Genomic DNA, 13,124 nt, shown 5'->3' with positions numbered 1-13,124 from the left:
GCAATGAGTAAATCTTCTCCTTTGATATGCTATGTCAGTTCATCTATTACCAAGACAAGTAGAACACGCTAAGAGTTGATCTCTAATGCTATCCCCATTACGATTGGAAGTGATTTGAGTTTTATCACTCGGATCTTGACTTTATTGTACAGGTTTTTAATGACCCTAATGTTAGCTACATATACATCTTTAGCCTCAAAACATCAATGAAACCTCATAGGGACTTTGTCATAGACTTTTTCTAGGTCAATGAACGTCGTATATAAGTTCATCTTCCTCACCCTATTTGGTTCATCAACCTCCTTACGCGATGTATGGCTTTTATAGTTGCCCCCCACCCTCGCCTTGGGCATGGACCAAATTGTTCTCTCTGATAGACACATTTCTCTTCATCTTATCTCGATTATCCTTTCCCAAATTTTCATTGTGTGGTTTAACAACATGATACCCCTATAGTTATTACAATTCTGAGCAATATCACCTTTATTCTTGTACAACAAAATCATTGACCCTACCTCCATACCTACACTCTTCCCAAATTCCACTAGAATCTTGTATGACCCGATCAACCTTTCTTTTCTTATCTTATGCATAACCTTTTATAAATCTCCTCAAACTTAATATTCCTATAATAACATTCAAAATCTCGACGACTTTTAGAGTGCTCTAAATCATTCTGTGAAATATTTTTATCTCCCTCTCTCTTTAAGATACTTCAAACTATATTTCTATAACATTCAAAATCTCGACAATTGGAGTAAGTGTTTTAAATATATACCATTGTATTAGAACCAAAAAAGATGTGGAAAAATACATGATATATCATATCTTTTTTGAAATACTAAAACTTGAAACACGGTTATGACAAAAGCAGTACAACATATAAATGGAAGAAATAATTTTTTTTTATACTTGAATAAAAAGGGACTGTAAACTCAAACACATGTCAAGTCTTTATAAGGTAGTATATGTAATTAACTTTATTTGTCTTTATCGATACATCTTACATACAATACAAATAAAATTGTACTGCTATTTGTTTTTTAATCAATTATTTTGGTCTTCTTTCAACGTCAAATTATCTTTTTACATTTTAAAAAAATCCAAGATTCTTTCGAGAAATAGCTAAGGAACATTGAACGAATATAAATATTTTTAGGATTTAGTTGTATATACTGAAAAATAATAAGAGTTTTTACAAGAGTAACATAGTATATTAACATTTTATAACTATAATCACAAGTTAATTAATTGCAATATTAGTTAGTTTCACCTACAAATATTGCCAAATGAACTTATATAGTCGTTCTTCTAAAAATTACTCAGTAAACATATATATTGTATCTGTATAGTTAATTAGGATATAACATATACATGTGTATGTATTGGTTAGTGACTGTAAATATTTTTTATCGAACAACCAAACATGTAATTTATTCTTATAAAAATTTACTTATAGTATCTTACTGGTGACATTAATATTTTTTACACAATCAGTGCTTGGTATATGAACGTTTGGTATATATATATATATATATATATATATATATATGAAGAAACTCTCAACCTATCGGTTGATGGTGGAGATGCTCGACTTGTCAAAAAGTCCAAACAAAAGTGTCGATTCATCATGTTCTTTCGTTTGTCTATGAAGAATTCTTCTGAGCTTGAAAACTCTCTTTGTATTTCTTCATACACAATCACACGTTAAACTAAATTTGTTTAATCTATTTGATTTCTTTTTCATTAAACACTTATCATGCCTTAAACGATTTAGGAAACTAAACCTTAGTTAAACTATGATATCCATGTTTAAAGTCAAATGTACTCAAAAGTCTAAACCAAACAAGAAAAAAAAAGTACAAAGATGATTATAAATAATTGTTTGTGTATTCAACAAGAGATACAAATATGTCTAATTAATTAAGCTTCATGTATTGCACACTTAACTTTCAGTTGCCTATCTCTACTCAAAGAAAACTAGAGGATCGATAGAATTTAATTTACAAGTGAGAATACAACAACTTATTAAGAAAAAAGATTCATGACCGCAGTTTGCACTTTAGACATATAGTTTAAGATTGAATATTAAAGAAGAATCGTCGATCTCCGGCTCACAGACCAGTATAAATTATTTGTGTCACCCTGCAAGCTAAGCTTTAATTTGTCACACACTATCTACTCATCTCTAGTCCAACTTTTTTGTACCTCTTTACAATCTATACCCTTAAAATTTTAAAATAAAAAATATTATTATTAATTTTTTTTTAAAAAAAGAAAAAACTTGGAAAAAAAAACGTGTGTGACATAATTGACATCATTGCTTGGTGAGGACTGTTTATTATTTCACCTCAGTCCTCATATATGTATTTGGTCAACGAAAGCCCTTTAAGATGGGAAGGGGTGAGTATATATTTGTGTTTAATCATATCTTTGAAATTTGAAATTAAGACTATGATGATAAACTTTGACCAAATTTTATCTAAAAGTCAAGAGGATTTGTACACTTGAAAAAAAATATATTAAAAAATTAGACAGAAGTACTTTCCCTGTTCCAAAATAAATGAATTTTTGGAGTATAAATATTCTTCTTAAGAAAGTTAATTAATGACATTAATCAAAAGATAATTTTCTCATAATCTCTTTTCAATTTTTTCTTAATATTAGAGATACTTTTGAAAAAAAATATCATTAAAGAGAAGTGTAATTCTAGAAGGAAAAAAAATACATTGGAATTTAAAAAATTCATTCATTTGAAATATAAAAAAAAAGTGTCAAAAAGTGTATTTATTTTGGACAGAAGGGAGTATTAGATTAAGACCAAACTAAAAAAAAAAGATTTGAACCAAAGAATAAATAAGGATAATTTGAGCTTAATTATCCTTTTAATATACTGTTTTCTTAAGAGACATAAAAAAAAAAAAAGGTCATTAGCATAGATGCCCCTATTTATTTATTTTTTGTTATCGTTGACACCAGAATAACAAATATTTTTTGCTTGTCATAAGTTTATATTTTCGTATCACAATATATCAAAAATTATGTCATACGCTCGTACTATATACATATATAACTTAATTCCTACAAAACTCATATCGTATTAGGTAAAAGTTTAATTTCAGAACCCATAAGTTATGTTGTAAGAGAAATAACTTAATTCCTATAGAACAATTGTTGTAAGGGACAAGTTCAGTTTCAGAACCCACAAATTACACTATAGTTAAAGGCATATAACTATTGTCTAAGAAAATAAAAATTTCTTTAAATTTATGTCGAATGAATTAGGTCATAGCTAGATAAAGATACTTTGATCCCTTATATTTTATTAAACGAGTAATTAAAAGTCATTTCTAAAACAAGAATAATCTATGCCAAGCATCACAAATAAAAATATGACAAGTAAAATAGATTCAAAAATTAATAGAGTGATTATTGGAATGGAAAGCGTTGGATTATTTTTAATGAGGGAAAATGTGATAAAATTTTCTTTACATTAATATAGCAAATGCCTATTTCATTTGCTTGAAAAACAAGCAAATGAAAAACTCATTTTTCTTGTTTTTCTTAGTTTGCAATACACCAAACATAACTCAACTTTTAATAGTAACTTGATTAAAGCATGAAAATTGAATAACCTTATTTTATATGTATATATATAGAGAGAGATTTTTTCTCCATTGGTTGTTGATTACACAATTATAAAATCGTTATCGAGTTGGTAGAGGACATTTTCTTCATGTCAAATTAACATATTTCTTTTTACATAAAACGTTGATCATATATGTTTTTGTTTTACCAATAGTTGCAATAAATAATTCATGTTGCATATAATTAATTTCCTCTTGTTCACATTAGGTAAGGGCCAATATTCACTAAATTTCAACAAAAAATTATGACACTAGTACTAGAGTACAACATATATATGCAACTTTAAAAGTTAAAATGTTTTCCCCGTTCATATTGCCTTTTTTGTTTTCCATCCGTGTTTGGTATCCACACTGGAGTTCAACTAAACTTGAATTTACACCGAGATGTTCCACATCGAGGGATAAAGTGCTCCCTAAAAAGCGTTTGCATGCTCAGGGGGGACTTGGACTTGAGACGTTAAGGATGAAAACAATACTTACCACTCCACAGCAACCCTGGTTGGTCCTGTTCATAGTGATAAGTGAAATGTCATTGGCATTTATGTTAATTTTTAGTGGAAATATTTCATATAATGAAGAGGGTTTTAATTTTTATTTTTTTCAAGTTTACCCTTATTGTTGCTTTGATAGTTAAGTGTAATTATCGTACACTTCAAATTATTCATATGCGCACTCTTTATATTTAGCTACTTCCAACTTTCATATTTTCATTCAATTCTCTTTTTTAAGATATGCCTATAAATCCTTTGAAAATATTATACTTTTGAATTACGAATTAAGCTTATAAATACTTCATTGTATTTCACTTTTTACTTATTTTTTGTCCCAAGATGAATTTTTTTACGATAGATGATTGTATTCATCAATTTAACCTTGAATTTAGACATTAATCTTAATTTGTTTGAATCTCAAGATTTAAAATGTGTTGCATAAATTAGGATGGATAGAATATTATTTATTTTTGGAGCTTTCCAATAATTGAGGGATGTTAGTGAAAAAAGTAGCAAAAAAAAAAATGGGGTGGGGGGTGGGGTTGGGGGGAGTTGCCAATGAGCTAGGTCAAATGGTTAAATTAGATGTTGCGACTAAAAGGGCAAAATATACATATATATTTGTAAGTACCTTTCTTTCAGATTATATTTTATTTCTCCCAGAAAATATAAAGGAAATTATTTTTTTCTAACCACAATAAGATGGACAAGTTTAGTGAAATTGGGACCAGCAAAATATCCCAAACCTGACATGTGGCTCAATTTACATGTGAACTAAGATTATATTACAATATCAAATTTAATTAACAATCCATTATCCAATTTGACAGAGTCCAAATCACATCATATATATACATAGCTTATTTTAAACGAAATTCAAAAGTATTAAATGGTTAATTCTTGCATCTAATCTTATTGCCTTAAATCAGGGCTTAATTAATATCAAAGGTCTGATCAAAGAGGGTTTAAAGGTTAATTACCTTGCTCATAATCTAGTTCCAATTTTTCCCTTTAACTTAATATTGATAATTATCGATTACCCCGTGATTAATGTGAAGAATAAGTTCCTACTCCTTCAGTTTCATATTACTTGGTTCATATTAATCTGGTATACCATTTAAATTTTTTTATTATTGCTTCCACATATTGTGATAATATTATAAAAACACACTAAGATCAAAGGAATCCATAACTCATTTTGTTACATACTTTGCAATATAACCATATATGTACCATAATTCAAATTTTGACTAAAAAAAATGTACGTCACGTATTTTATTTTTATTTTTATTTTTTTGTGCCTTTAGTCCTTCTATCATGACAACACTATTACTACTTGTTAGTACTACTTTTATTGTAGTGTCCGTACTAACAAAGGTGTACGAAACATAAATTGACTTTTATTAATTACTGTAAAAAAAATGTATGGCAATTATAATATTTATATATTTATGTGGACTTGGTCTTCATTAATATTTTTTTGGAAAAAAATTACTTGGTGAGGAAGATCGTTATGATCATGTCGTTTACTTTGACTAACGACTTTGTCTCCTAAGATTATTTGACTAATCAACAATTAATCTGACATATTAGTGATAACATGAAATTCAAATACTGATGTCAATGGTGAGATAATAAAAATTCCCTTCATTTCTTATTAATTACTTTCTTATTCTTTTGCTGTTAACTTTTCTTTGAAGTAATGAGATATAATAATATCATCCCAGATTGTTGTGATGAAATGGTAAATATTTTTCAATTATATATTTAAGGTCTCGATCGAGTTCTTTGAATGAAGTCACATTATTTTTTTCACGTAAATTTGAATTAATCAGACTCCTAAATAGGTATCAAATCGAGTAGGATGTGAATTTGTGATGTTTAACTTGACTTGTAAGTTTACTTATGCAACAAGTCGATGACTTTTCAAAAGATAAGTATTAGGATAAAATTAAAATTAAAACAACAAAAATATTAAGCAATATGTGGAGCTCACTATTTTGTTGACTAGAAGCTTCTAACAATGTGATGGGATTAATTATTTTTTTTCTTGGATAGGAACTATAGTGATGCAATGTGATGAGAATTGGTGATGATCTTGGGATTAAAACAATACATTTTTTTTAATTAAAAAATAATGATGTTTGATTTGATGGAATTATTATAGTTTTTCTAAGGTTGGCTGGATGTAGACTTACTAACCAACCACCTTAATTTCCATGTTTAGACTTGGTCTATTTTGACCAAGAGAAATTTCTGTTTGAAAATTCAAAAGTGTGATATGTAATGAAACTATTCTTAATACTAATTGTTTTAAAAAGAAATAATCGCTATTTTGCTTAACAAGTTGAATTTGTTGTTCGAGATCTTTGAGCGTTTCTTCACTTAACAATTTTGAAAATTGATTGATTAAAACTTTAAAGGAGACTTTACCTGTTTTAGATGGGAACAAGCGATTACTCAGACATAAAAAGTTATCCCTATTTTAAAATAGTGTTTTTGACTCGTTTTTTTTTTCCTCTCTCTTTTTATTGGTAAGGATATCTGTGTGGATACTTGATTAGTCTCCTTGAATCTTCTACAGATTGACGTCACTTCATTTCTAGACTCTCCATGTGTCATCATGTGTTCTGTTCTTTTTACTTGATTTGATTTTGCTCCATACAACAATTTTGGTATCTCCCGAATACTTTGATCACCATCTCAATTAATTTCGCAAAATATTATACCCAAATTTTTATTTACATTTGGTTCCTTCAAAATCTCTTTTTGATTAATCTTTCTTAAGAGGAGAGGTAGGGAAGCTGATAAATCATATCTCTCTATATTTATAAATATAAAATAAGCTAAGGGATGCATTTTACTTTTTGGTTCTTTATGTAAGGTTGCATCAAGACTCAAGATTTCCATACATTTGTATTGACTTTTGACTTGTTGACTAGTCGAAAATCTACCATAGGTTGTGTTTGGTATGATGAAAGAAAACATTTCTACAAAACATTCTCCAATATTTCGTAAATAAATTTCACCGAGTGAAATTTATCATTGATTGTGTCATCCAATCCACTCCACCCCTACCTCTCTGGCACCCACCACTCACTCCCACCCCATCCACTCTATAGTGAGTGTGCAAAAATTGAACCGACCGATAAATCGAACCGAAAAAAGTGTTATTAGTTTATTGTTATTGGGTTATTGGGATAACGATTATTTAATGGTTTTATAAAAAAAAATTATTGGGTTATCGGTTCGTTATTGGTTTTTAATATTGGGTTATTGGGTTAACCGATAACCCATTAAGAATATAATAATTTACTATTTTAATTTTTAGTTATACATATATATAATATATTTAAAAAAATATTAATATAATTAGTAGTATATTAGACTAAATATATAAAACCCTACGCAATAATTAACACTACTTAACAATTAACTCTCCTCTCTACTTTTAGTTATTTAACCTTTAGGTTTTACTTTTTAGTATTACTTATTTACTTTAGTTAGTTTATAATTGACTAATATTAGCTTTTGCACGATTGTAAATATCTGCAATTTGATTAACGTTAGGAATTCAAATTGTGTGTGTTTTTTTTTTTAAATAACGTAAGAACTTCATTTAGTTACCATAAACATGGCCTCATTTGCTACTGTTTTGACTTTTGTCTATGATTTGGTTTTATTTGATTTTGTTTATTGCATAAAGGGGACCTCGTTTTATATATATTATGGTGATCGAAAAGTAACCAAGTCTTTGTTGTGATGACCAAAATACAACAAGTTGGTCCTTGTTGTCCCATTTGGAATGATTATTTCGATGTATGCGTATCGCGTCAAATTATTGGATAAGTCATATATTTGTTTTGAAAGCATTTTCTTATTGGTTAAACCGAAAACCGATAACAAATATCTTATTGGTTTGGTTATCGGTTTAACATATTTAAAAACCGAAAAACCAATAAACCGAACCGATAATACTTATAACCAAACTGAACCGACCGATACACACCCCTAATAGTGATTTGTAGATTATATAAATATTTTTGGGACAATATTTGACGTTGCTTACTTATCAAATTCCAAAAAAAAATAAATTGAAAAATTCATTTATTTCGGTGAAAATATTTTTCTTCATACAAATAATTATTTTAATAAAATGACTTATTATACCCACAAAAACGTTTATAACATGCGTTGTAGCATAAATTCCAAGGCTTACTTTTTAAAATAAAATCCGAATTTAGTCAAATACTACAACATAAATTGAGATTGATGAAAGTACAAAGTAAAAAAAAAATATCAAAGAGGAAAATCGAGAGAACTTTGAATATGATTTTGCAAATCTAAATTTCTTACATTTGATGTTCTTTGAAAAAAAGAATATTCCTTCTCAACATTCTAATTAGGCAACTACCATCCATAATCATCTACACTCAACTTACTATTTTCATAATTAACACTATTATAACCACTCTCTTGTTTTTCTTGTTGTAAATTATCCTTTGAATATTTCTCATCTTGATCTTCATGATTATTATAATAGTAACCATAATTCATAGAGCCCTCTCCTATTGAATTACTTCCAAATAATTCATTTTGATCATCATGATCATTTGGTGGACCAAAACTTAGGTTAATTGGACCCTTTTGATTATTTTTGAACGTTGGACAAGTGTGACATCCAGTATGTTGTTGCACTAGTGCCCGAAAATTCGTGATGCTAGCCGTTAGAAGCGTTGTAGGTGTTTTCTTGGATGCTCTAGATCTCCTTCGAGTAACTGGTTTTATCGCGGTGGTTTTAGGGCTTATTAACTCATGGATATCATCGTTTTCAGAAATTTGTGAAGAATATTGATGATGATGGTGATGATCGATAGTCATGTTTTGAGTATTTGTGGTTATGATGGTGGAATCAGAAAAATACTCATGTGGATTATTTTCTAGTGCAAAATCTTGTTGGTAATAGTATGGTGGTGAATATGGGATAGTGTTGCTATTCATGGTTAATATTTTTTTTTGGGTTGCATGCATTAATATTATGAAGCCAAATTGTGAGATTTATATAGGACATTTGTGTAGTCAAATTGTGACATTTTGGCTTTGATTTTTCCTTTTTAACCAAGTTTAGACAATGTTCATTTTTTTGACTATTCAAATATCATTTTGGCTTTGATTTTTCCTTTTTATGAATTCTGAATTTTAAGGAAAGCATGTTAAAGATAAGTAATCAAATTCTGAATTTCAGTGTTGTATATATCTAATACTCAATATTTATTAATAAAGATATAAATATCGAACTAAAATTACTAATTTTGATTGAATTCGCACTAATGTTCTAACTTTGGAACACTATTTAAGTGTATAGAGAGTCTACTCACAAATTGCAATCATGACATTGAATTGTTGAGTAGAGAGGTGGTCCAACCTTTCATATGAAATCAACTTTTATATACACATATATCGTCCACATTTTAGAAATTTTATATGTTAAGTATATATATTTTAACCTGTTATAGTAGATAATACATTTTATCGTTCAAACAACTAGTCTCATCTTTTCTATTGACGATTATACATATTTATTTATCTGATAAAGTAAACTTTTTCTCATGTTGGAAGATTATTTTACTGTTTCTTTTGTTTGTTGAAGAAGTTTAAGTGGGAACACAAATAGGTTGGGTATAAAAGCCAAAAATACAATGTAACTTCTAGGAAATAGCACCCATGTTACATGACAAAGAGAAGAAATAAAAATGCTAGCAAAGGAAGATGAATCATATCTAGCAAAATCCAATAGCATCTTATTTTGATTTTGCTTCTTCTTCTCTGAATTAATTAACTACTCCATCTGTTTCATATTACTTGTCCACTATATATGCTGATGTGACACCATCTTTTAAAAAGGTTTAATTAGAGGTATATTTTACTGAACTCGTTTATTAATGATATTTTGGAATTAATTGATCGTAATAACAAAAATATTTTTTAGCGGTAATAAATATACACATTAAAAAAAATGTTACTCTCTTTACCGATATCAATATATTGTCATTGAATCTGATGTCACTATAAATTTTAGGATCATTTACAAATAGTGTTAAAAATGGAGTTATTAGAAGTAGTAATTGTCTCTAAAAAAAATTAGTGTATCATTTTTAGTGTGGTGTATACTATTAAAATGAATAAGTAAAAAAAATAATAATCTATTTTTAATATATTGGCTACCTGCACATTAATTGATGATTAATTGTCATATAATTGTTGCAACCTGCACAATGTTTACTGCGCATGCATGAGGTAGGTACCGTTTCTTGTCTTTTTCAACTGATTTTATGATATTAATTACTATAATATAAGTAATAGATGTATTAATTATAATTATATATAACCTCCTAAAACTAAAAGTGCGATTTGACTCACGTTAATAACTACTCAATCGGTTTAAAAGAATTCGTCTGTTAAAGATTTTAAATAAAATTAGGAAGTAGGTAAGAATAAGTATTACTCTTCTGTCCATTTTTATTTGTCCACTATATTATTTTGGGATGTCTAACGATATTTGTTTAGTTTATAAATCAATAAATAATTTATCATTTTGTGTCTATTTTACCGTTTCTATTAAATATCATTCATTTTTTAATGTTTAAATGATTTATATTTAATAAAGGCGATTTAGTAAATTTATTGTTTCTTAATCCCTATAGTAAGTTAATATTTGACAACTATTATTGAACAGAAGAAGTAAAAATTAGTGTTTTTTTAAAATGATTTTTTGGTAGGTGAAGTGAAATTAGTGTTGCTAAAGCTATAGTGCCCCATAATGGAAAAATTACAGAAATCCCACCTTTTAGCTTACTTATTACCATTATCCACTATAAGTTTTACAAATCTCTAAAGTCCCTCATTTTCGCGCATCAGATTAGTGTATCATGTAGTGTATCTCACGCATCAGATTATGTATCAGCGCTTATATTATTGTATCTCGCGCATTAGATTAGTGTATCATGTATAAAATGTACATCAGATTAGTGTATCATGTATAAAATGTAATGTATCTTACTTAACGATTAATGTATCTCGCGCATCAGATTAATGTATCATCGCTTATATTATTGTATCCGTTTGAGGGATTTCTGTAATTATAAACTTTTAAGGGATATATTGTAATTTTACCTTAAAAGTATGTGATTTCTGTAATTTGCCCTATAATGATACCATTAAATTCTTATTGGGCTAACTTGGGTTCGTTTATATTGAGCCTGAGCCCATAAATCCATGAACCAAATTTATACTCGAAAACTTTTTTTTTCATTGGGGTTGGGGTGAGGGTGGGGTGAGGGATTACAGAACCTAAAGGAGTATGAGTCATATATTTCACGGAATGCATAAGTTCTTGGCAAGGTTGTATGTCTTTTTTCAATCTACTCAAGTCTAACCCTCTTAGACCCCATTGGAGACTCTAACCATAGAGCACGTAGATTCCAAAAATGCATAGTTTATGTATGTAATTGATTAATAAAATAATTTGATATTTGACGATAATTTATATAGATTTTTTATTTAACATTTAATTATATGGTATCACATAAATTAAGATGAGTAAGCATTTTAGAAATTGGAACTAATTGGGAATAGTTTGATTGGGTGGTAATATAAGGGAAAGCAAATCCTAATTGAATTTGTTAGTCTTTTCATATTAATACTTTCTCATGATAGGATCAATAATTGGTTTTTTATTTCTTGATAACAGAAAAAGATTTCTAGTCAAGACTCACGATTATAATTTGGAGATTCTTTTAGTCAAATGTTCTTTATTTTTTAAAACTATATAATTAAAATAGGACAATCAATTTGTAACGAAGAGAGTATTATTATTAACTGATTCAAAATTGAAGGTAAATATTTTTTCTTCAAAGTCAAGTCAATTCTGGATGCTGTTTACTCCAATATCTTAAAGCTGTTTACTTTTCTGTGTTGGGAAAATATAATTAATTATAATATTGGTCAAAGGCCACAATTAATTTCACTATAACCTGATTGATGGAATTTGTTGTCCAACGTCAAAAGTCTATTGATACCGTCTTTAATTTAGAAGAGATAGAAGCATCTTGGACTTGGATTAGTCTTGGAATTTGTTTGGTACATAGATTAAATTATTTTGATATTATAATTATTGAATTAATTTATCTTATATGAAAGACGGAATAAAATAATCTCAAGTTGAATGGAATAAGGTGAAATATCTCAGGATTGAAGTTGAGACTAGATTATAATGTATTTGATTGACAATCTAAATTTACCTGAAATAAATTTATATTGTCAACCAAAACAATATAAACTAATCTCAAACTTAATCCTAAAGTATTCCAATTTATTTTGTGTACCAAAGTATTCCCGTAAAAGTACGGATTGTGTCTCAATCTCAGTGTGGCTGATCATCCTCTCATAGTACTCCTCCATCCCAAAATAAGTAATACTTTAACCAAAAGATTAATTATAAAATAATTATCCAATAGTACTAATTATTTTCAATTATACTTATATTAAGGAATTGTTTCTTACTAACGCTTAATTCTCAAGAAACATCTAATTATAAATAAGAGTAACTTAATAAACTATAGATTATTATTTTTAATGAGTGTGAAATTTCACAGGCTAAAACAACACTTATTTTAAGACTGAGGAGTATAAAAAAAGAAAAACTGAAAACTACAGTCAAAAATAAAAACAAGAAAAAACAAAAGATAAATGGTCAATAAGCTATTTCACACTTGTTCACATATGTTAACATCACCACTCACTCTGAAATACTAACTATATATATATATATATGTATAGATAGATAGATATAGCTACCCCATTACATTTTACATCTTGGAAAGAAAATGAATATTTCAAGATTGTGTCAGTCAGTAATTTGTTTTACATTCATTTACAATAAGAAAAGAGGAATATTTTATAGTGCCATGCTTTGCAATTAGATCCA

Source organism: Solanum verrucosum, unplaced genomic scaffold (assembly GCF_900185275.1).
Source record: "Solanum verrucosum unplaced genomic scaffold, falcon-dt-bn FXZP01000278.1, whole genome shotgun sequence".
In the NCBI taxonomy this organism is placed as follows: domain Eukaryota; kingdom Viridiplantae; phylum Streptophyta; class Magnoliopsida; order Solanales; family Solanaceae; genus Solanum; species Solanum verrucosum.
The sequence above is the reverse complement of the archived record's forward strand: the minus strand, read 5'-3'. Positions refer to the sequence as shown.